The following is a 26,341-nucleotide window of genomic DNA, read 5'->3' as shown; positions in this document are numbered from 1 at the left end:
ACTTGAGGTTTTATAACAAAACAACAAAGGAGAAGCAGTGCAGTTCTAGAGTGCAAGCCATTTTGGATGTCAGTCCATGACTTTGTAATACAAAGAACATGAAAATCCTCTGAAAACGGGGCCTTGCTGTAATAAATCTTTCTTTAGGAAATGCATAGGCACAGGGTTTATCTGTTTGCTGCGCTGCACCGTTTTGATCTGAAAGAAGTCCAGTAATTGCACTGAGCCTGCTTTTCTCTTTGGGTAATGAAGCCGCCTGCATGTTTCCACTGCTTGAAAGCGGCCAAAATGAATACGCGAGCATTTGTGTTGCAAAACATTTCTATGCTGTTACTAATCCCTCCAAAAAGGCACAGGGAGATTTACAGAGAAATGTTTCTTGGCTGGTGCAGGCCTGCTTGTGCCTGCTTCTCATTTCTGAGTAAGTCAAAGGGGGGATCATTTGCCTTTTACTCATGCCAGAGTCTACTGAAATCCAACAAACCTGCATCCCACAGAGAGCCAGGGGCCCAGTGTTCAAGCCTGGGTGGCTGATAGAGAAAATCCACGCAGAACACCCCACCAGTGAACCAGAGAGAGGGCTACCGCGGAAAAAGATTTCAGGGCTTGCTGGTTTACTCTTATCTTGCTATTTGCCAGTGAGATGACTGGATCTGCTAGGTTTCTGCTCAGTAGCTCTGACACTAATTTTCTATATATTCAGTAGGGCTGATGTTAGAGCTATCACATGTGCTCAACAGACCTGTGTACGAGCATTGAAAGTTTCTGGAGAAGGCTGGGGTTTTTTAATCCAAGAAAAAGGCAAAGTTGGAATATCCATATCTTGAGTTTGTATCTGGGAGTCAGCATAGCTCCCTATCCTCTGCAAAAAAAGGTACTTGTATAGCTATACCTTCTCTAGACACAGAAAACTCATCTTCAGAGGTGTCATCTGTGAACTCCAGGTTCTTCTGGACTGGGCTAGGTCTGCCAGGCACATGAGCTGGGGCATAATCTAAACATGTCCAGCAATCTCTGCATATTTGATTATTTGTTACTATTATTCGTTAAGGTTCATGTCTGAAATATAAGCACTACAGCCTAAAACCGTATAGGTGGAAAAGCTGTCTGTTCTCATACATCAGACAAGTGCGGGAGCATTACTGCTGCAGGGACAAATTCACCTCTATGAAGCTTGATGGGTCTCTAACTCCACATGCACTCAGAAAAAGAGGTGCTGCAGGACAAGGGTCTCTGCTTTATTATTTTGCAGTAAGCAATATTTCCATGGCCACAAAGGCTTTACTTGGTGGGTTTGTGGTACTATTGGTCAGTGAGCTGTTGGGAATATCTCAGAGTGCTGAGGAGACAGCCCTGCATCAGCAGGGTACCATGTAGAAATGGCTCTTTGGAGCTGCTGCAGAATAAATCCCTGAGCCTCAGCTAAGTACCACAAAAAGAAATACAAAGATGAGGAAAGTACTGGGTCTAAGTCCAGGAGCAGGGACGCTTTGCACATGGTTCAAACAGGCCTTGAGTAACCAGAGGGCTGTAGGAATGTGCTGCTTGCAAAGATAAGTAATAGACCATGGTAGAGGACACCTGCTGTTAGACTTTTGTACCAGGGACTGAGTCAATGGCCTCTGGTCAGTGCTACCACAAGGAAAGAGGCTCATTGCTTTTATCCTATAAGCACTGGATGCTTCTGACCCTTCACTCGCTATCATAGCTCAGTGCTTGTTAATAGGCAAGTGCTGCCTATTAAAGGCACCCAGAGTAGCTATGTCATGAACACAAAATGCCACAGCAGGGACCAATCACTGGTGGTTATTAGCTTGAGGAGGGACCTTACCCCCTCTCCCTCTTCTGTTCAATCCCAGTTCTCCCTGCCAGCAACTCCTCACACATAACAAGAGCTTTGTGGTTGCCAAGGAGAGCCCACCCCCACAGAGAGGAGGAGAACGTGTGGAGAAGAAGTAGCGAAGACCATTATCATCATTTATACAGCAATGGGAGACTGGCAGCCAAGGGCTGTTGGCAGTAAAGCTTTCAGCTGCTCTGGGAAGATTGAGAGTGTTCTCGTAATGATTCCCAGACATCTGCTCCACAGCAATTTCTTGGACTAATTTCCTCATTGGATTGCTTTCCCCCTCTGTTTTATGCCCTTTTGAAGGGCAGGGGCTAGCAGAGTGGGCAGAAGGTGGACTCGCAAAGCAGGGGTCTGCGGGGGCCACTGTGCTCCAGGCATACAGTCTCTGGTGGAACTAGGGGGGGCACTGACCCCCTGGCCTATCTCCAGCCCTTGTGCTGGAACCTCGAGTCATCCATCCATCCATCCATACATACATCCTCACCTTGCCTTTTCTGTCTGTCTGTCTGCCAGGGGTGCCTGCCTGTCTCCTGGTCTCTTCACGCCCTGGGCAGTGCAGGCAGGAGAGGCAGGGGAGAGGCCGCCCTGCCGTGGAGGAGAGCTGATGCCTTCACTTTGAGCTACCCTTTTTGTGAGGAAACTCTCACTCCCCATTTACCCATTGCAGCAGTGACGTCGTAGCTCCCCGGCAATGACACAGCAGCCAACAGCCATGGAGAGCAGGGATGGGCCCAATCCGCAGCCACAACCATCTTCCTTTACTGGCTTTTTGTTTTTAAGAAACTAGGGCAAAGTTGAGAAAACTCCTCCGCCTCCTCTCATAAATCTACAACTGGGAAACAAACACAGGCATCTCTGTCCAAAAATGTGCAGCTCAGGCTCATCTCTAGCTGAGACAGGAGTGACGTGAGATTCCCTAAGCTGCAGCAGGCTGGACAGAGCAGATGGACTCCAATTTTAATGAAGACAAAGAGAAGGGGGAGGTGTAGAGCCCCCAACACACGATGGAATGGGCTCTGGAGGAAATTTTGTGGCTAAGGACTCTAGGCAGACTTTTTTTGCTGATGCATAATTGCTTAAATGCATGTTGGCTGAAAGCTAAGATATACTAGGGATTTTTGCTTTCTGTTAGCCACCTGGAAATTGAAATTAATTCATTTATCTCTTGTATTCCTGGGTGAGGATGCAAAGCCAGAAATTTCTCTGTGATAAGGACAGGAGTCCAGGCATACAAACCCTACTTCCTGGTCACACAGGAATGGACTTGTGTGACTTGAGTGCAATTTCTCTGGCTTTTTGCCAACACCACCAACAGCCGTGTCTGACCCAGTGTCACCTTTCCACTATAACATGTTAAGTGGCTGCCGATGCTTGGGCCAGGACGAGAGCCCCAGGGACTGCCTGGCTGCAGCACAGGGCAGCCGGCAGCATGGGCGGTTGGGTACGGCTCCCGCCAACGTGCAGAGAGGGGACCCCGGAGCATCCTGGGGGAGGATGCTGCCTCGTGGGTGGCTCCGTGCCCCTCTCAGCCCCTGACCTTACAGCCAGGGCTGCCAGCCTGAGGCCAGCCAGCACCAGGTGGAAGGATGGTCATGGGAAACAGCCTGAGGCCACCAGCCACTTCAGTAGACAATGGCAGTCCTCCTTTTAGGGGTAGGGACAGGGCAGCCAGGATCAGGGGTCACGGAGAGCTCTGTCTCTGTCTGATCTGATGGCCAGATGTGCTTGACTGAAGATGGCGGAAAGGTGACTGCCAAAAGCTCCGTTGGGGAGGGGATGTCATCTGGGAAATACTCTTCCTCCCAGCTGACATGTTCGGGCTGGCAGTCAAGAATGTCAGCTGTCCCTAGGGTTCATTTTAGCAGCTACTGTGGCCACGAGAGGTGTGAAGACAGAGATGTGTAGTCTCAATAGATCAGAGACCCAGTCAGCTCCAATTGGACCGGCCAGATGACATCAGAGATAATGTAAAATAATATAAGGCCTATCAGCATATCAGCTCTGTGAGGGGGAACATGCAGCATTGGCAGGCAGAATAGGCTGGCACATCCTGTGTGTCATTTTGATCACAAGTTTTCATGGGGCCAAAGCCCATGGAGAGTAAATAGTCTTTCCTTTAGGTTCTCTGATGTTTGGGGTATGTCATGCAAAAATTAAATCCTCCTTCAGCCAGCCATATCCTAATCTTAAGTCAGTCCTGCTGCAATTGTTCTGCCTATATACTGGAAAGATAGACTGCCACAAGGCTCAGCAAATGTACAGAACATCTTTGAGCCACTTAAGGAGTCTTCTGCTCTACAAAAATGTATATATTTGAAGATCTTGATTTATCTGGTACAGAATCACAGCCCTGAAAATAGAGGCTTTGATTACCCTTTCAATGTGGTTCAGGATATTTTTGTTATCTACAGATTTATCCACTCCTTTTTAAATACTGCCAAATATTTTATCTGAAGGCCTACTCAGTTTTAGAGAGAGCATGAATACAGACAAGACAGCACTGTAGAAGAAAGTTCATGTAGTGTGAGTTTTCTGACAATAGCTAGCAGGCATCGGTTCTTTTGGGAAAGATACTCTCCAACATAGACGATAATAAAATGATCTGCTCTCAAGAAGGTCTCCTTACATGTCTCAACCCTCAAGCCAGAGGTTTTAATAACCCTTTAAAACAAATTTGCCACTCATTATTTATGACTTTGGATATGCTTGTTATCTATAGAGAAATCCATTACTTTCAGGATCTTGCCAATTTTTTTTGTCTAACAATATTGTGGGAAATAAGTTTTGTAGCTTGATCACACATTGGCTAGAAAAGTGTTTACTCTGATCCATTTTGAATTTGTCCCCTTTTTATTTCTTTACTTTTATCTTGTGGATTAGTCTCTTATTCAAAAGCCTTTCAAAAGCCTTACACAAACAACATCTGCTCACCCCCAGGGACCTGCAGGACAAGATGACAGGCCTTAGTGAATCCCATCTTCTTCATGAAGTGTACTATGAAACTTTACAAGTGAAGGACCAGATAGCACCTGAGTTTTACAGTGTAAAGAGTGCCAACTGGCAAGGAAACATGCTGTTCTGCACTCCTTGCCCTGGAAAGCCAGACATTTTAGTTAACCTGAAAGGAATTAAAACCAGCAACTGAAAGAACTCAGGGTAACAATAACATCACAAGAGAGGGCAGGTAGCTGTTTGGTTTTTTTAAGCATTGTACAGCTTAAATAACACCAACAGAACCTCAAACATCAATATGAAATTAATCTAGATTTGTAATATAATCAAAAACCTGATATGAATCACAAGATCTGAAAAGGAAACTCTGACACTACTGGTAAGTTTCCTCTTAAACTGACACGTTTTCACAACCCCTCCATCACTCTCTCCCTTCTTCCTTCCCTCCCTCTTTTCTTTGGACCAACCAGAAATTTTTTTACTAAGAGATTTCCAGCCAGCTCAAGATATTTTCTAGACAAGTAAAGCCTTCTAGTGATGGCCAGCTTCATTTACAAACAAGAGCTGGGTAGCCTGTCCTCATGTGTATCTACTGTCCCTGGCTCCTGAAATGGGGCTATATTGCCTGGTTTGAGCAGAGTTCTGGGATCATTTCTGCCCCGGGCAACAATCAAAGAATGGAAGTGATTACTGTGGTATGAAATAACATGAGGATGACATGGCATGTGGTCATTCAGGCAGTTGAAAGTCTGCCCTGAATAGGTTTGGCAGCCCCTCCGTCCCCAGCAGAATGAGACAAAGGTATTCCGCGCTCTTAAAATCCTCATATTGATTTAATTTAAACCATGTGCATTCCCACTGATACCCAATTGTCACCCCAGACCCTGCACCATCCCCTATAGCTGTTATTCCTAGTCTAAGCAAATTACTCAAGTCCTGCTCTCTACTTTACTCTTCTGGTGGTGTTGAAAAGTGTTATCAAAAGCCACATTATGATCCTCTCCTCCCTCCTCCCCCTATTGCCGCCTCTGACAAGGTGCTGCTCTGGGACCCACTCCTGGAAAGCTGATGACAATTCATCAAGATTGAAGGGACCATGGTCTGTGGAGAAACCTTCTCCTTCTCTATTGATATGAGAGGGGGCTTGGTGGCTACATCCCCCCGAGCTAGAGATGCCTCACTTGGGTGACAGTTGTAAGAAGGCCAGCAAAAGGCTCTTGTTAGGTTACACGTGGCTGCTCTGCTCAGTAATTCTTTTCCCTACAGGACAGCCAAGTAGAAAGTGTGCAGCCCTGAATTCACAGAGCACTGAAATCAGCTCCTTGGCCCCTGTGCCAGGTGGGCAGAGCGAGACTGCAGAGCTGAGACTGGCCTGCAAAGATGTGGCACAGAAATGGACAGCCTTGAAATGAAAATGGGCTCCCAGGAAAGGGGACATCACCTTGACTTGGTCCATCTCCCTGCCCCCAGGCAGCATAAGGTATTTTTAGGTAAAGTTTGACATTTAACAAATGTTCCTCTAACCTCTTGAGGCTCTTTGGCAAAGGAGATCCTGCAATGACCCCAGACAAATCTTTTCTGGTGTGGCAGTAACCATGCCCCAGAAAGCTTTTCCTGATATCTAACCTAACATCCCTTCACTGCATGCTAAGCACATTATGAGCCTATAACTTGCAACTGGCAATGGGCTCTCACTGACCCATGAGGTGCTGACGGAGGGGCACAAAGAGGCCATACTAGAAACCCTAATCAGAAATGCTCATTACCGACGCCACTGCAAGGGGGTTTTCTCATTGTTGTTGTTTCTGGCACAGAACAGCAGGGCAAGCGGGGGCCATGCAATGCCCTTGAGCATTAGGAGATTTCTTACTGATACCAGTGGGAGAGGTACGGGGATCAGGAGTCAGACACAAGCCTTTGTCTCTTACCTGCCCCAGAGGGTCAGGTTTCCTTCCACTTTGTAAGTATTTATTGTTTCAGATGAAGGATGGTAGGGGGTCACAGGGGAGGGGGAACAGTGAGATAATAAAGGATAATATTGCTTCCAAAAGTGTGTCTGGTTTTTCCAACAGTATTAGCTACTCTAATAAAAGATATTATCTCTCCCTACAAACCTTGACTGGCCTATATCCTTTCATCACAGCTTCAACAATGTTACTACTGCAATAAAAATATTTGCAGGCAAATGAGCCTCTGGTTCTTTAGTGATGGGTTGCATCAACAACTGGAAGGGAAACCTTCACAGGAGACTCTTCTTACACAGGCCTTTCAGGCAGCCTTGTTCCCAAAGGGAGCACAGCCAGTCTGCCACGCACTGGATTGGGAAAGCAATGGCAATTTGATGATTTTGTTTTTGTTGTTGCACCTCTTTTGTTGGCATAAGAAAGGAACAGGGAGCTGAGGGGCAGAGGGGAGCCAGGCTGCTGCTTTCAGCATTAGCCCCTGCTTCTGCCAACATGGGCTGCTTGTGGAGCCAGAGCCTAAGCAAATATCTAAGCACGTAAGCTGTCAGGGGAGGAATGAATCAGGTTCTGCAAAGGGTACAGTAATCCTTTGGGAAGGGGACATCGGCAGCGGTTTACTGCTGAGCACCCTGCAGGATTGCCCTTCCCCTCTGTCAGGAGTGGCAATGGGACCATTACGGCTACAGCTGATGAAGACATGTTTCTTCCTACAAACTTGTGGCACCACAGGCCTGGGGCTCAAGAGACCCCTGATCAGTCTTGGTATATTAGCCATGGTGGGGATTGTATAGCATGGGTTAAGGGGCAAATAGGAAATTCAGGCCTGAGACTAGAGCTATTCAAACACCCCTGGAGCTTGATGGGAAACAGTTCCTCTGTGCTTTCTACTGACACAAGATCTCTTCCTCCTCTAAACAGTTCAAAGTTTGAGAAGGACTTGGGCTGGAATTTTCCATCTATAGGGCAGGTCTGTATTAATTTCTCCTCTGAAAAAGGAAGCAATGAAATATGAACAGCACAAACTCAAGCTGAAGTGGACTCTGAATGGCTCAAAGGTTCAGATTGAAGCAGCTGCAACCATCGTTTCCTGAAAAATGTTGTGCTAGGGCAAGGGCTGCCAGTGGCAGAGCTGTACTGAGTTTTGGATTAAAAAAAAATGAACTCAGAGTGTTTCAAAATATTTGTCTTTTGTTTTTCAAGGGAATAGGTTTTCATTCCCTATTCTAAAGCAAACTCTGGACCACAGAGACTGGTGTTTCATTTCTTAAATGAAAGAAAAGTGCCAAAATTTAATGAATCATTGCTTCTGGGCAGAGAAAGTGCAGTATGACTGGGTGTCAGCACATTTCTGAAAAGAATGCATATTTTTAATTTTGGGATGACCCCAGCTCTTTTTTTTCTATCAGCTGTGGCAGAAAGTCAGTTGTTCACAAAGCTCCTCTTCCTCCTTCTTTGCCTTCAGTTCCCAGCACTATTCCAATGGGAAGAGCAAATCTGACTCCAAGAGAAGACAAGAAACAGTTAACATGTGATCACCATCCTGGGTGCTTGGAGGCAAACAGCCACTCACACACATCAGGTCTGAGCAAGGAGTTAGAGGCTCATATACTAACTTTGGAGGACAAAATCCTTTCCCACAAGACCATGGTGAGAAGAGTTAAAGTCTTAATGCAGCTGCTACTGCTCCGACTTAATAGATGTCCTTACACAGACCACTTGAGTCAAGATTTGTTTCCCAGCAGAGATGTTTCACCCCTTGGATATAAGGCCATTGACCAACCTTCCCCAGCCAGGAAGCTCCAGTCATCTGTTTGCAGCTATCTAATGATAGAGAGGAAGGGCACATTTTAATTAGAACATTTGAACTCGATTTGAACTCCACAAAGACTGGTGAGGTTCAAGATGCCGGCTCAGGTGCTGTTCAGTTTACAGAGCAAACGCCAAAAGGAAGTGAGAGAGAGAGGGAGAGAAAGATCCTAATAAGGACTGCGTAGACCGACTCCACGTAAGGCACCCTGGTGGGTCATCATAGCTTTGGGTGACTTATCTTTTCCTGACACATGCTGGAAGCTGCTCACATGCTAGGTTTTATTTTTAAAATTGAATCATTCTTAAAAATGAAATAGATCTAAGTGATTGGTGGGGGCCTGCAAGGGGACTGGAAGATGGAAATGGTTTATGAATGGGTCTGAGCACCAGCTTACTCCAAAATTCAGAATAAATGTTCCCACAAACGTTCCCTGAAGCATGTTTACAGAATCAGGCTCTCACTTTGAAGGCTTGCTGGAGTGCCTGAACTTTGCCAGCAGCTTTCTGAAACTCCTTGCTGCTGTCAGGCTTTGAAGTGGGGGAATTGTTCACGGCAGGCCAGAATGTGGTGGCATAAATTGACTTCATGTTTTGCTGATGAGATTGCTCTCACAACACTATGCTGATTTACACCCAGCAAACATTAAAACGGCAGCCAGGAGATCTGACAGCAATGTTCAGGCCTAGAAGTTGGTTGGCTTAAAAGCTCAGTGGAAGTGAATGGTGCAATTTCAGAGCAAAACCAGTATCAGTGCAAGGAAACTCAGGCCCAGAGTTACACAATAGTCCTCATTTTGCAAAGTATCATTGGGACTGAGTCATTGCCCTCCCAGTGCCGCAGCTGGAACTGAAAAATCTATCTACTTTCACAGGTCTGTCTGTAACAGCCTATTAAGCTATTTCATTTGGACCCAAAAGAGGAACCTGTTCCACATGCTTGACAGTGGATCAGACTATGGTTTTTCACATAAGGAATTTATTATTTCAGAGATGCAATTAGCTAAATAAAGGGCTTCCTAATGAAGTGTCCATTCTCTGTACCATATTTCACTGGAATCCTGATGCAATATTTAAAGGGGACTTTAAGGAGGGATCTCCCTTCTCCTCTATTCTACAGAAACACTCTATGGTTTCCATAGGATGTCTCCCAACTTATACTATTTGAAGTGGGTAGATAATCAGGACCATGGAGCTCATTTGAAATGGATCTTTACCAAGATCAACATGTAAGATACCCTGTGCACAGCTCCCTGACACGTTCCCACCAGCCTGGAAGAGCATGTCTCAACTCTCCTGGTGGCAATGGAAATTCATACAGTTTAATCAGTGGAAATCCCATGGAAACCATCACTGTGCCCAAAACAATCCAGGAACATGACCTGCTAATTTTATTCTGTGAATGAAACTAGGCTGAACAGGGAAACCAGCCTAAGGTTTTGGTACGTCTGAGCTACTGACTGCCAAAGCTGCATCATTTTACTGAACCACATCTGCTGTGCATGAGGGCTGCCTTCCTGATGGTATGATTGCAAAACCCAAGGAGGTGGCTCCATCTTCAACAGCAAAACTGATGTAAGAGGTTGTGAGACTTGCCTGTGTCTGGACTTTCTCAGGGGCACTCAGGTAGGGCCACCTCATAGGTCGTATCAGTGAAATGACCCAGGCTGCCAAACCAAATCAACCATTATCTAGGTTGCAGAGAGCTTCCACCAAGAGCTGCCCACATGCAATGGCAGGGAAGTGAAGCAGAACTGCCAGAGCCAGGAGCTTTTCAGACCTGTTCTGCCACTAGAGAAAATCCTAACACCGCATTCCTGAAGAGCACAAAGCAGAGAAGTCTCCACAGCTGGCCTTAGAAGAGACTCTGTGATCTGCTGCTGGGTGTTCCCTGGTCTGCAGCTGCAGGGGAACTTTTCACTGGGTGATACAGTATGATCCAGTGGCACGATACAGACTTACCACTGTTAAAACTGCTCATCATCAAATGGTTGGAGTCACCCTGTGCAGAAAGCAAAGTCAGGGTCTCCATGAGTAATCTGAGCTCAGACGTTATGAGTGACTAGGCTGGACAGGACTGTGTTTTGCTTTTCCTGTTAATAGATGGCAGTAGTTGTGTTTCTGTTCTTAGGCCTAGATCATGTCCCTCATCTTGGAGATGTTAATTTGGAGGAACTGAACTGCAGCTGAAGTCAGCTATAAATTTAGCTGTAGAAGTGCTGGATTTACAGCAGTATAAATGAACTCAAAACCTGTCCCACTGCAATGTCTGAGAGATTAGGATCCATGGGTAGGTCTGAAACTGTAGGAGAATCCTGAGATAAGCTTTATTTGAAAGACAGCAAACTGCTATGACCTACTGCCTGAAGTCTGGACAGTGGTAGTGATAGCTTATACATGGTGACAATCCCCTGCAACCACTTCTGCCCTCCCTCTGTGACCAGCCTCACCCATTCCATTCCTCCATCTCTGGGCTTTGGGTTGATGTTTAAAACAAGTCTTCTGCCTAACTCCATGAACTCTTCAGAGCAGGCAATAGCCTTTGGTCATGTAGATTTTTTTGTGGTTTGTTTATGAAAGATTTTTATCAAATGAAACACCAGAATGAAATTTGGGTGCTGCTAAAGTCAGTGATTAAACTGCAAGTGACTTATCAGGGCCAAGGTTGCAGCCTGTAGACTTCTTCTGCAGTGCCTGTAATGAATACCAGACACTGACTTTGAAGTCACTTTGTGTGCTGATGATATAGAATCCCAGAAAAAGCTGTCACTAGTAAGTAAAAGCCCTCAAATACCTGGGCAAGGTTGTGATCATTAATCAAAGGTTTTTTTACATCCACGTCAGAATGGAGATATGTTGAATCCATGAGCTAATCTGGTATTTGAAGTTAATTAATTACATCTCCCTATAAATTTCAGTGGATCCAGGACTTGCGCCAATATCCTGGGGAAAGAGGGAATGTGGCTGCATTGCTTTCTTCCCCTTTTGTTGAAAGAAAACAACAGCTTTTTAAATTAGATGTCACATATTTATTAGATATATTGTGTAGTTTCCTTTGCTCCCTCTCCCTCCTATTAACTACCTCTCCCAGAAGTTTAAAATTGCATCCAAATATCCTGCAAGCAATGAGTAAGTTATAATTAAGAAATCAAATACCTGAGAGCCATGGGACAAATTACGCTTTTGTTATGCTGGGGCAATCCCAGTAAGGCAGGGGGCAGAACGGAGCTATGTGTCTGAAATCAAGTAGTTGAATCTACAGTATTAGGAGTTGGCTCAGTGTGAACATGTTTCTTAAAGCAATTATAGATATGCCAAAGGAAATTTCCAAGGCTAGCCAAGACAATCAGCAAAGTTCTTTGAGCCAACATCCCATATTATCCTAAGATAAACTTAAACAACATTTCTATTTATTGTTTCCTGAATCTCTTGGTAGTCCCTATCAAAAGGCAAGAAGAATTAGAGGAAAGGACTAGAAAACAACTGTATAACATTTGCAAGGGCAGCATTTTGAAACTGGATTCTTCAGTACAGTCTGTACCAGCCTAAAGTGGAGCAGTTTTGAAATGAATCAGAGAAACCGCATTCACCAAGAGGCATCAACTGGGATTCAGGCATTGGGACAGAACTTTTTGAAGACTTCCTACATGCAATTGCAAAGGCCACTGAAGAGTGGGAACAGCCACTTTTTCTGTGCCACTGTGCACAGAAAGTTGAACTGAACGGATGCTGCTGCTGCATGGAAGTGGATGCTCCTGGCTCCATCTGAGCCAAATGGCAGGCACAGAAGAACAGAGGAGGACTTGTCTGTGTCCTGCAGGTGTACACAATTTGCTTTTTTCTACATCTGCCCTGGTCCCCTGCTATAAATGAAGAACATTGCAAACTGGAGACACAGTACATTTGTAACCAGGGAACACAGAAGGACAGACCTTCCAACAGATGTGAACATGCTGGTATAAAAGGAGGCACAAAATAGGTTCCCCCTTCATTTCTAAAAGAAAGCTGCCTCACTAGAAAATTGTAGGCAATGATGTGTGTGTCATGAACCCAGCTGTACCAGTGCTGCTGTCTTCCAGATGGGCCATTAAATTACCCACAGTTATTAAAATACCATGGCAACTTCTGCAAGTGCAGAAATACTCAGCATAGCACCATGGCCAGATTCCAGCTTGTGACGCTTCACCCTCCCTGCTACTTCGCTCTCCTGCGCTTGGCAGCACTGCTCCTCTCCAGCTGTGCTCCTGAGGCTGCAGCCTGGGCACCAGCAGTGCCCAGGACCCTACAGACCCTGCAAAGCCAGGCTTTTGCCTGAGCACAGGTAGTTACTGCAGCCCATTGCAGGGCTCACCTACATTCCCTTTCCCTTTGCAGGTGCACAAGTCCAGCGAGCCCAAGCGCCTGTTACAAATGAGGCATTTCAGGAGAAGCAGCCCCCTGTGGACAGGAAGCCCTCCAATGCTGACTGCATCTTCCCTAAGGTGTGTTTCACCCCTGAAAGCATGGAAGGAAAGCAGCACGCACTTGTTGGCCAGAGCTGCATTACCATTTGAAACAGTAAAACAGAAACAGTGGAGTTCTGCATGGAGGGGCTGAGAATAGAGCTGTCCCAGGCAGGTCCATTGCCTACTCCCTGGCTGGCCATCAATGTGCTAAGCCTCTGTCCCGCTCCCAGTATGCTATGTCTGTTGGGAAAGTCAGTCACCAAAAGGACTGAGGTCCCCACTGTGAGCCCAAGAAGCTCACTGTATGTTAGGATTGATTAAACCATTCTGCTGCAAAAGCAAGAATAATTTTATGCACATGTTGGGTGAACGCTTCTCTTGGGTGGTGTCTGAGCTAACACTGGGATGCCATGTGCTATACAAGCATCTATAAGTGCTTGTACACAGCGTCTATAAATGTTTGCGTTTCCTCTTGTTTCCGAGTCATATAGATGTAGTTATTCAGCCCTGGCAGCAACCCTGCTTGCCTATAAACACAGAATTCCCATACCAGCCTTACTGCCAGCTGTGGCTTGATGCCTCTGGCTGCAGCTGCCTGTGGCAGACCCAAGGGACGGGACTGGCTGTGGCTGCCTGACAGAGAGTGGCTGCACTGCCTCCAGCTCTCCTGGGCATGCAGTAATCCTCCAGGATCTCCAAGAACTCAACTGAGATTTCCTTTGCCTCCCTCATCCTTTATTCCCAGTTCTTTCTGTCCCTACAGTGCATTCACACTGGGGCTATGTTGCAATAAGGAAGCATTACCACAAAACCTCCAAGAGCAATTTTGAAAATGAAGTATCCATGAAGGAATTCGGAATCTTAGCACCAGAAGCAAAATGTTGATTCACTGAAAACACAGTTCATTGCCAAGTAGCAACAAAACCAGGACTGATGTCCTCTGTGCATTGGCTCCAGCCAAGGGAAATGTTATCATTGTTAGACTCAGTACTCTGATCACTCCTGCGACTTGTTTTCCCCCATGTGTCTGCCGAAACTGCTAAGCTGGAGATGAACAATCTGAGTTTTCTTTTTTTTTTGGCTAAAGGCAGCTGTTGCCCACCACAGAAGTCACATGTTCTGCACAGACCCACAGGGCTGCAGGAACCCAATGGAAGTGGATTTGTCCCAAACGAAATGTCAATACTATCAATCCTCTGCTTGCTTATCAAGAACAGTTTGTTGATTCAACACGCAATGTAATGAGCCTAAACTAAGACTCTCTGAACAGCACATAGTGAAAAATGAAAACCAAGCCCATGCATACCTCCTGGGGTAGCCAGCACCAGCACCAGCTCAGGTGTTCCTCCCTGATGGGAACCTCTCCTCATTGCTGGAGTGGAAACATTTTACTTCTGTGTCCTACACATTGCAGTCTCCAAGAGATACAGCTACACGCTAATTGGCGCCCCAAAGGCATTTCTTTTCTTTACTGAGTAGTAAATTATAAAATAAACTGGCTCACAATACATTTTTCCTCTCTCCAAATTAAATAACTCAGAAAACAGCACTCCTCAAGCAGACCACACACACAAAACTCTTGCCTTTTTTGTTTTGTCTTGCAAATTAAGTGTATTTGGCCAATATAAATACCTGGAAGCCTACCAGCACTCGCCTTGGTCAGACTGCAGCAGGTTTATAACAGGTATGGCTCCGTAAGTCCACAGCTTGTTCTTAAAGAATTGCCTCAGCTTTCTATGGTAATATTAGTTTATTAAAGCCTATTTGCTGACTTTGATCACGAACCCTCTGCCTCAAAGGAATAATAGGAATAATGAAACAGAAATACCCCCCACACACACACATTTCTAGGCAACAGTGGGATGGGGCAGCAAAATGACAAGGCTGCGAGTGAGTGTGCAGGACTGTACTATGAACAGAAATATGTGTATAACTGAAAAATTATCCTGACAGAAAATACAGCCTTATCAAAACCAGAAGCTTTCTGAAGATACCAAATGTTAGGAAAGTTAAATTTTCCAGATGGAAACTGAGAAGAGGATCTTTATGTTGGAAAACCAGTTTAGTGATAATTTTTGACTCAGACATACACCCTTCTGGCCCCATATCTGGAACTTGAGCTTTATCTGCAGCTAAGGTTTGGAGCAGGCAGGGTTTCACTTTTCCTCCTTCCCCACACCTCACTTTCGCTCTCTTCCCTTCCTTCTCCTCCACCTAAAGAACTTAAAGAGTGCAAAGGGGTGAAGATGGGGAAAACTCGGCCTGTGTAAATACATCTACTGTTTCCTAGAACGGGAGACTCAGAAGATGGGGAGGTGTCTGAAGAAAGAGCATTGTTAGAGAGGGAGCAGAAAGACCTAAGCAAGTGCACATTTCTGCAGTAAAGCTAGGAAAGTTTGAAGGATGAAGTATTTCAAGAGGGGATTTTTGCTCAGGATTTTAATGATGTAACAGTGCGGGAAGAAAGACACAGGCTTTCAGCCTGGCTCTGGTCCTCTCATTGGGGCAGCAAGGCTGGGAGCTGGCCCTGGCGCAGGGGCTCGGGGTGGACACCCTGCCAGCACGCTCCTTCCCCCTGCAGACCCGAGGGGAAGCATGAGAGCCAGCGTGAGCTGGGCAGCTCTGTGAGAGGTTTCCAACCAGGGGAAGGTGTCAGACACCCCTCGGTAACAGCATCTGAGCCAGCTTCGGTAATCCACCGATGCCTGTGACTTGCCGTCCAGAGCAAAACCTCCAGCACAGTACCAGCGGGGGCTGGCGCATGCGCAAGCTCCATCATTTACAGATTTCACTAAAAGAAACACAGATGAAACACAAAAGGTTAATGCCAGTCCCTGGATGGCTCAGCCTTGCTGGGTCTCACAAGCGCCGGTCAGCAAATATGCCAATTAGACCCTGCACGTTATCAGTGGAAAAAACCCCACTTTTCACTGCAGCCCTCTGGCCAAAATAGCCCGTGCTGGGCCCAAGCACATGCAATAAAATACATGGGTTTATTTTTTTAAAACAGCACCAGAATGAACTTTTACTTTAAATAAAACAAACGATTGCTAATGGTCCTTTCCCACCTTCAGTCCCTTTGGCCTTTTTTCTCCCCTTTCCTTCTTGGTCCTAGACATTTTACAAACACTTGTAAATAACGATGCCCAGGCCAAACAGAGAGTCATTCTTCATTCTAAACAGGACATCAGGGATAGCGAAAAAAAAACAACATTTGTGGCTGGAATGCATTGTACAAAGGTGGAGGGAATATAGGACTGTTTCTGGGTCTGGAAACAGATGACGAGTGTTTGTTTTTAACGCAGTATGTTAGAGAACAGATTAGATAATAAAATGCTAAACAGAAGACCTCATGCTCCACCAAATCTGAAATAAACTTGGAAGAGATGTCTCAGTGAACTCCGTCTCCTTCTGGGCCCTTGCAGTACCATGAGGTCAGAGCTGCAGGGATGGATCATTTCACATCATTTGCTCAGTCAGTCACCAGGCGAATATAAACGACCCCTGTACTGTGGCCTGATGTGATCAGAAATAGTAGATCTGGTATTCTGGTCTTTCGGGAGGAGTTAATATGCCATTGCTGCAGCTGTGCCTGCTCTGATCAGCTACTCATTTCTAATAGGGGGTGCACAATGATCAGCCTGCCTTGCAGGAAATATGTGCAGAAAAGTAAGATTTTCTGAATTATCCAAGAGACTTAGGAATCTTGTTTCCAGGTGTGACTTAAGATCTTTTGGTCCAGAGAATGTGAAGTCTCATTAAAGTTGATAAGCTCTGTTTTCTTAAGTACATTACAAATTGCATTAAATTGTAATCATTAGAGCTGCATTAGCACGACTTGGCCCAAAAAGATTTCTGGATTTTTCAGAAAAGCAAGACATACTGAAAGAATTAACATGGATCAACCTTAAACATTTTGATCACCTTGAAGCATTTAAAAAGCTATGCAGAGTCCTTCCAATGCAGGTCATTTTATTAACTGGCAACACAGGGTTTTGAAACAAAACAATGAAAAATTAAGGCTGTCCAGCAGTATAGCTCATTGTTTTCAAAGTTATGGTTGCTTGTTAGTTTTGGATGAAAAATAAAAGCAAGCTGAGTTTTATTCCTGATTCATTAGTGGGTTTAGTTCCCTGGAACTCTATTTAACAGCAAATATAGTAAATCCATTGTTTTTAGACTAACAGTTAGATGAGTGGTTCTTCTGTTAAGTAGAGCTAGTTGACATATTTTAGGCAGAGCATCCCTCCACCCCCACACTTTCTTTTATCAAAAATGGGTCTGTTTCAATATTACAAACATTTTCCACTGAAATGGATCATTTCCAGTGGAATTTTCCACAGAAGACACAAAACAAAATGCAGAAGGCCCACAACATTTTGTTTGGAGTTGACATGATGCCTGGTGTCTGCACTGCACCATGGGAGCCTTGCAGGGACACGCCGTGCAGCCCTGTCCGGCAGCCTCTCGCCTGGTCCAGCCAGTGCTCCAGGACGAGGCGTGACGAGGGGTGACCACGAGACTCCATGGGCCATGGGGCACCACAGGCCCTTGTGGGAAAAGGATATGCCAAGAATAAGGTCAAACCTAAAACTGAAGGCAGCTTTTCAGCATTTCTAAACCCATGATTTTCTTCAAAAAATAAACTCTTAAGTTTTATTTCAACTGCTTGTCCCAACTGTTTGTTTGTCCTTAGTGCTGAAATTACATTTTTCCCATGGGAAGGACATTATATTTTTCTGTACCCTTTCATGTCGGTCACTCCACTGCCCTAAATTTCATTGAAACACCATAAGAAAAACCTTAAACACCTTTCAAAGCCTCTATTCATAATAATCTTTGTTTCCTTTATAGCTTGCTTACATTTTCTGTGCATCTGCCGAATTCCTACCTGCACCACAGCAGTGGGTAGAAAATCAAAATAAGGTGCTCCAGTTGGACAAATACAAACTGAAGTCACCATGAAAAAATAGAAGTGTGGGAAATAAGAGAAAGTTGAGACACCAAATAATGACCATTTCCTGATTTTCACATCTACCTTACAGAGCGTTGCAAGAAGAAAATCTCTGTTCAATTTGACAGTCTTATCTTAAGCTGTTACAGCCCAGATTCACATGGCCCATATTCCGTCTGATTCCTCAGGTTTTAGTGTTTTTCCTACCAGCTTTCTCTGGGCCCTCTGAAGTGCTTTGTCCATAGAAACCCCCAGGCTGAGAAGCTCAGGTGAAATTTGGGAAGAAAGCTTTCATTAATTAAAGATTTCAGGGAAATGTCTGCTTTCCTTAGTGGTTTTGTTTCTTTCTGATTGCTCTTGGTAGGCCAGAGGCACCCAATTCTTGTTTGTAAAAAAATGCAGTTGTTCTTTTTTGGTAACCACTTGCTATTTCCCACTGAAACTTCAAGTTACTTCGTTGAAGATATAACCACAAAAACTCTACTACTAGTTTCTATCTACTGCTTTTCCTGGAAAGAGTGGGATGAGCTGATAGAAGCAGTAGTTCTCAATGCCCCAGAAATTGTGTACCACTGGCCATGGGGAGGAGACAGCCAGTGGCCTGTGCCAGGAACAGAAGCTAAAATAGGAGTGATACACATGGGAACATTGTTCATGGAATCACCCTTTTCCACGATGAAACGCAGTAGACTACCTCAGCTCTGCACTTATGGTTCACCTCCACTGACATCCTTGCAAGGAGTCAACGGTGGGTAGGGAGGGAGCAGAGGTTAGGTTTAGCATCTTGAACTCCTGAATGGAAAGGAAGGGGGTAGGGAATAGGGATTTCCAAAGAGGAACAGAATGCTGTTATTTTTGGCCTTCTCAGAAATTTCCACAAAGTGAACAACTTTCAGCTGAGTAAGCGTCAGGAGCTCAAATCGGAGGCCCGGCTCCACATCAGACTTCTCAAAACGTTCGCTTCTCAGGTTATTAAGTTTGGTCTTTGCCCTCTTGAGACCCGTGAAATGAATCAATGTCTCCTGCCAACTACCAAGGGATTTGCTGTCTTCATGCCTCATTGAGATATCAAAAACTAACCAGTGAGGTGAGAGTTTCTCAGTCATGGATTGCACAATACTCCAAACACTAATGCTCTATGTACAGAAATAATATCCTGAAGGCAGATCTCTTCACACTGTTGTTGATACATTTTCTAACCACTGTCACTCTTTAATATCCCAGTTTATACTTAAAAGCCAACACATGAAAATGCTGTTTTGCCTGCAAAATGTTGTGTGCAGGCAGGCAGAAACTGTGTGAAAATGCCAAAATCCTGAGCTGCTACAGATACTGTGCAGACTGAATTCTCTGAAAAATTCCAACATCATACAAAAGAATAGATTTTTGCCATTGGTGTAACTGTGGGACAATTTGGTTAAAAACAAAGCCCCAAATCTTTGCTTGGGTATTCTTCAAAAATCTTTTCCTTTGGGAAAATGTTGCTCAGCCCTCATAGCATGAGAACTGTGCAGGAAAAATGATGTTAGGGTTGGTATCTCTTTTGAAACTTAGTGATGATGAAGTTCTGTCAGCAATTTCTCTTTCTGAAATTTGCAAATCTGAAGTAAGTTGGCACCACTGTTCATGTCTAAAAAAGCTACTACAAAGCCAATGTTACCTTCCAGTATGCATAGCAACTTGCTAGAAGATGTTCTAAAGAAGTAATTAAATCAGCAAATTAGTGATAGAATTGTGATTAACAACATCTGGAAACAGACCAGAGGTTAACTGGGAATTTCCTCCTACAAATTAAGAGCTGTGAGTTTAGGAGCATTTGGTTTAGTCCTTTTCATAAGCTTAGCAGAGCCAGGCAACCTTTCAGAGAGGGGTGATGGACTATGCACAATTAAACCACTGGACTCTTTCCATTAACTTTAAAAACTATTGGAAAGCACTCCATATGGATTGGTTTTCTGTGGCAATTCTGCAGTCCTCCCTCATCGGTATGTGTAGAACAGATATATTTTCCTCAGGAAATTCGTTGGCATGAACATCTGGCCCATGATAACTTCAGGAACTAAATCCAGAAGCCTTTGAGGGTTGTTTGCAGCCCATAATTTCTCACATCTCATATCTCACCCTTATCACTTCTTACTTCCTTCAGACCAGAGACTTGATTTTGAACTTGGACTTGCTTCAGACCAGTCCTGTTCCCCCAGTGTAGGAAAAATCCTCTAGCACCACCAGAATCTCAGAGCAGACACTCTTGAGCCACCATCCTAATTTACAGCCTCCTACCACATTAATCAGTGGCTCCACTGTGAGTTTATGCAAATATCTGTCATCATGCTTCTGCGACTACACAAACCACTTCATCTGCTCCATGAAGGTGCTTGCTGTACAGTTCACAGTGAGGTCAGATAAAGAAGCTCCAAGGGCTTGTCTGGCTGGCTGCAGGTAAACTTGCATGTCCTTCTGAAATGAGGCAGAAAAGTGCATAGGTAGTGATATTTTAATTCATGAACATCTGAACTCAAGTCAAGTGCCACTCTGTAAATACAGACTCCCCTCAAGTGAACATTAGTAATGAAGACACCAACTTCACACTATTTTATCTTTAATTACTCTCACCCATTATCTACAAAGATGCTGAGGACAGCCAGGAAGTGGTTAAGCTGCTTTTTACTTACATCGTCATGACAAATCTACATTTTTCTGTTAATTTCCAGCAAACCATCTGCATTTTTTCTGGTCATTTCCCCTTCTACACTACAGTCTGGTAAGCTCAAGCACTGGGTCAGACTTGTGAAGCTTAAGTATATCAGTGTGACTGATCCCACAGTGGGATTCACCAACTCAGCAGACTGTGTGCCAACTGTTATCTAGTAACTTATGATATACCTATGCCTAAGTCTATGGGCAGGGCAGCAGGAGAGACTCCCAAGAACAGCCATGGCTGAAAAGTCTCGTCATCTGCCATTGACAAGGGAAAAAAATAACCTTGAGACACTGCTAACCCCTTACCGGAAATGTCTGGGGAACTATACAGAGTGTGTGATCGAGCCAGAGTTTTATCTGAGCAAACGTACAGGTAGGACAGGTTTGTTTCACTGAAACATAAACTCCACTTTCTGCAGAAGTAGAGAGACACATGGTTGTGTTAAAATTCTCCATGCAAAAGTGTTTTGTTTGGTTGCTTGTTGGTGGGGTTTTTTTTCTGAAAATGGAACACTGGAAATTTTCATCCCATCTCTACTGCATTTCATGCAGAAGACAAGGCATATGGCATAGGACATATATCCACCATTTTCTGGAAAGACGAGTCTGGCTACAGCTTGCATGATGCATCATTGTGTTACTGCACAAAGGGCTAGGTAGTCCCTCATGGGAGCCCCTGCCCATGGTACGACCAAGGGACATATCTCTCAGAAGGGTAGCACGAAGCAATTGGGAGAATGTGCTGGGTTTGGCTGGAGTAGAGTTAATTTTCTTTATAGTAACCAGTATGGGGCTCTGTTTTGGGTTTGTGCTGAAAACAGTGTTGGTAACACAGGGATGTTTTTGTTATCACTAAGCAGTGGTTACACAGAGCCAAGGCCTTTTCTGCTTCTCACACCACCCCACCAGCGAGTAGCTGGGGGTGCACAAGGAGTTGGGAGGGGACACAGCCGGAACAGCTGACCCCAGCTGACCAAAGGGATATCCCACACCATATGGCATCATGCTCAGCTTATAAAGCCAGGGGACAAAGAAGGAAAGGGGGGCATGTTTGGAGTAATGGCGTTTGTCTTCCCAACTCACCATTACGTGTGATGGAGCCCTGCTTACCTGGAGATGGCTGAACACCTGCCTGCTGATGGGAAGTGAATTAATTCCTTGCTTTGCTTTGCTTGTGTGTGTGGCTTTTGCTCTACCTATTAAATTGTCTTTATCTCAACCCAGGAGTTTTCTCACTTTTATCCTTCCAATTCTCTCCTCATCCCATCAGTGGAAGTGAGCAAAGTGGCTGTGTGGGGCTCAGTTGCTGGCTGGGGTTAAACCGTGACAGGAAAGGAGACAACATAACTATGCTTCCTTGAAATCATTGCAACAACATACAGCACACAGGTTTAGGTTCTTTGTTTCTGGAATGTTTCAAGGTTTTATATAAACAAAACCTGAAGCCTAACTCTCCTCTCTATCTGTTTGTAGTAACTATAAAAAATCTTTTCATCTGTATAATCTAGCATGTCCCACCATAAAATACTGATCCTATTACAATAAGCCTTACACAATGCTATTTGTTCTAATGGACAGCTTTGAAATGTTTTAGTTGTACCCATCCCTTACAAAGTACTCTAGTCAATGTAAACCAAAAACCTGAGACTGAATTACTACAGCTCCTTAGACCTGAGCACCAGCCTAGAAAGACAGAGGAGCTGTCTTAAGCTGCTTGATGCAGACAAAAAAATGATTGTTGACCTCAGAGAGGTTGTGTGAAATGTCCCATTCCCCCAAGTCCCATTTCCGTTTTGGGGAGTAAAGGGAGGACACAGATTCCAGTCCCAGAAAGAAAAAGGGATTTGAGACCCATCTTTCCCATCAGCATTTCTCGTCTGCTCCCTTAGCCTCTCCTCTCCCAGCATGCTGGCTTGCGGTTGACTCCTGAAGCACCAAGCCCTCCCGTGTAGCAAACAGGCACTATTCAGCACTGAACCCGGGGCTGGCAGCTCCATTAGGCGCCTACAAATACCGTAATGCTATTATGATATGAGACTTTTTGTGGCTGGATGCCAAAGTCTACTGGCTTACCCTTCACTATAGTGAGGATAAGGAAAGCTAACATTTCACTCAACCATCAAAAACATGAATTGACCTTGATAAGTAGATGAGTGGAATTTTTCAAATTTGGGGTAATAATAGTCACTGACTCCATGATCACTGGTGGTATTGGGAGGTTTAAATAATCAATCTTCATAAAGCTCCTAATCTTTGCCTGACAGGCACTATATACAGTGTGTGGAATATTAATATTGCATTCAGTTCTGGACAGCTCAGTAACAGTAGTGAGAACAAATTGGAAGGAATTCAGAGAAGCACAGCAAAATGATGGAGTGGCTAGAGAGACTGACTTATGTGGGGTTATATCGAAAGAATTGTGTGTTCTGTTTTGGCCAAAACACAAGGGAGAAAGGAAGGTCTGCAGAGTGGTAAGACAGGCATCTTTGAGTGTCTGGAGGGGAGACACTGCAAGAGAAAAAGAAATTATTTGGAGCTCTCTCAGGATGTCCAATCAGAATTATTAGAAGAAATTAAGTAACTCACAGTTAAGGCAGAACATCAAAAAAGTCCAATATGTTTTCTCCCAGATCAGCTGGCAAAAATAAATCTCCAAGACTGAGGATAAGTGCTGGGTAAAACATTAAAGGCTAATGAGGAGATAAGGAGAAAATAGGAGAAAACAGAAGAAATCGACAATACATAATGTCCCAGGGTCTTCCGAATGTCTTGTTGAGGACTCGAGATTTTTCACTGCAGGAAGGGAAGAGAATATCAAGCACCAGTAGGGAGGTGCTGAAAAACCACAAGTGATTCGGAAGAGACCCACAAGTCATTTCCCAGCCACTGACACAGAGAGAGACAGCAAAGCTTGGCCAGGGCTGGGATGTATACTCCTTGGGTGTCCTGACTCCAGGTCAAACATTGCTATCAAACAAGCCTGAACCAAAGGTCCAGACTCCAGAGGACAGCCAAAATCTGAATCTTAAGCATCCAGCTCTGGCTCATGTCTAATTAAGGTGACTGTTTTGCATATTTTAAAGGGAAGAGAAGTGATATACCCAAGATAGGGGTTTCTGTGCTCTGTCGATCCCTCCTTCCTGCCAATGACAAGAACTCACAGTGCAGCTGTCAAAACCCCCAATATAACACATAGGAGTAGTGGGGAGGGAGTATGCACTTCTCTTTGGCAAACTTGCTATCTAGAAACATGTGTGCAGAGGAACACCCACCAAGGGTCTGTGCTGTGTCCCGGGAGGCAGGGCTCTCTTCAACAGGACAGCAAGTTCCTCTGGAAGGAGATGAGTGGAAATCATGTACAAACAAGAGATCAAACAGGCCTCTTGCATACTGCCCAGAAGGCAAAGGTTTAGTCACTCGGCTCTTGGAGGAGAGTTGGGATACCCATGACCTCTGCACAGCCACCATTTACAAGGAAAATGCATAATTCAAGGAGGCTGTCTGAGCCAGAATTTTGCTTCCCAGGCATGCGCTGTGATGCACCTCATTGCTGCTCTCTGCAGGCAGCTCTCCTCATGGGCTGAGCGAGGTACACAGTGAAGTTATGCTTTGGGGGTGTCATCTCATCTTTTCAAGTGGTCCTTATTTCCTTTTAGATTTAGGAGATTATTGTGATTTAACCCAGCCAGCAGCTAAAACAACCACACAGCCATTCGCTCACTCCCCATCCCACCCCCGTGGGATGGGGGAAAGAATCAGAAAAAAAAAGTAAAACTTGCGGGTTGAGATAAAGACAGTTTAATAGAACAGAATAAGAAGATGATGGTGATGATGATGACGATAAAATAATAATAATAGAATATACAAACCAAGTGATGCACAGCACAATTGCTCACCACCTGCAGACTACCAATGCCCAGCTAGTTCCCGAGCCATGGTATAAACCCCTGGCCAGCTTCCCCCAAGTTATATGCTGAGCATGACATCATATGGTATGGAATATCCTTTTGGCCAGTTTGGGTCAGCTGTCCTGACTGTGTTGCTTCCCAGTTCCTTGTGCACCCCCAGCTACTCACTGGCAGGGCAGTATGAGAAGCTGAAAAGTCCTTGACTTGGTGTAAACATTGCCTAGCAACAGCCAAAATATCAGTGTGTTATCAACATTATTCTCATCCTAAATCCAAACCACAGCACTGTACCTGCTACTAGGAAGAAAATTAACTCTATCCCAGTCAAAACCAGGACAGAGATTTTAAACAAAAAGGTCTTTTAAGAGCAAACATTTTTTGAAAATAAAGCAGATATTTTTATTTGATATTCTCAACTTCTCAAGTATTAAAGCTTACTGTAGATTCAGTTCTATCACACTTAATGTAAGATATATATAATGCTCCTTTGATTTTCTGTTGATTGTTACAGAGATTTTGCTCAGCCCTTTACCATCACTGGAGAGAGCAATTGTATTTTAACCTCTGAAATGATGCAGCCTGAGTCCTGACAGACCGAGACCACACTGTGCCAGGGTGATACTTTTTAGCCTAGAGAGCTCAGCATAGTAGGAGAAAGCAGACCATGGCTTCTCACACCTCCCTCCCTGGGACAGTGGCTACTTTCTTTATCAAAATCTGCTTTTTCTTTTACTGAAGTGGGCTGGTAATAACTCAGTTTCCACCCCCCTGCCCTTTCACACACTGGAGCATGCCGTTCTGGACAGTTACCTCCCAAATGCTCCTTGACATATCCCCAAAAGCAGCGCTGTGATCTCCTGCCACTGTAAGCACCGCAGTGATCAGCAAATATTGCTGATGAAAGCAATCCATGGCCCACACACATTCCTCTTCAGTGACACTCAGGCCAGCTGAGCCAGGCACATACTGTACTGAGGAGACTTAACGTGGATCTTGACACAGTCAGGCTCCTCACTCACTTCCCACACCAAAATGTAGAGAGAAGCACTTTGAACCGTAAAAAAAATTTAAACCTATTGTATGGATATTTCCCCCAGAGTAACACTTCTCTGTACAAAGTCACACAGCTAATCAAGTTGTGCTGTTGTAAAGGCTGGGGAGTCTTCACTGGATATTGTTTATTTACATCAACATACAGAAAAAATTGTGTTTAAGTGCCAGTCTACCTTGTCTTAGTTGGTGACATGGTTAATATCACTTTTTCACTAGCTCATGGATTTGAATCTGAGCAGATAACATTGGAATTAAATAGGACAGAGCTCCTAACCATGAATTCCCATGCTTTTGGGACCACCTGTAACTAGGATGACAAAAGCCAGCGTATTTAGTGAGTAGTCCCTTGCCATAGGATGCAGTACAACAAGTCTTTATGTCTTGGCCATCAGATTTTGCTTGTACCCTCAAGTTAAAGAAAAAACAGAAGAAAGAGAGCCTGGCATGTAATATCTTTCTACTAGAAATAAAGCAAGCCAGATGAGGAATCTGATCTGGACACAGATAGTCATTTAGTTAATTGAAAAGGACAGGAGAGATGTTGATCTCTATAACATTTTCCTGCCCCTTTTTACTGTATTACCAGCCCAGATCTTTTGGAAAATTCACCCCAGGGGTTCTCTTTCTGGAGGCAGCAGCTGTAGATTCTGCAGCAGTGTTTCCCACCACCTCACTGCAGAGAAGATGCTGGACCTGCACACCTGGAGCCA

The sequence above is a fragment of the Grus americana genome, chromosome 7 (assembly GCF_028858705.1).
Source record: "Grus americana isolate bGruAme1 chromosome 7, bGruAme1.mat, whole genome shotgun sequence".
In the NCBI taxonomy this organism is placed as follows: Eukaryota; Metazoa; Chordata; class Aves; order Gruiformes; family Gruidae; genus Grus; species Grus americana.
This window is presented reverse-complemented; position numbering follows the sequence as displayed.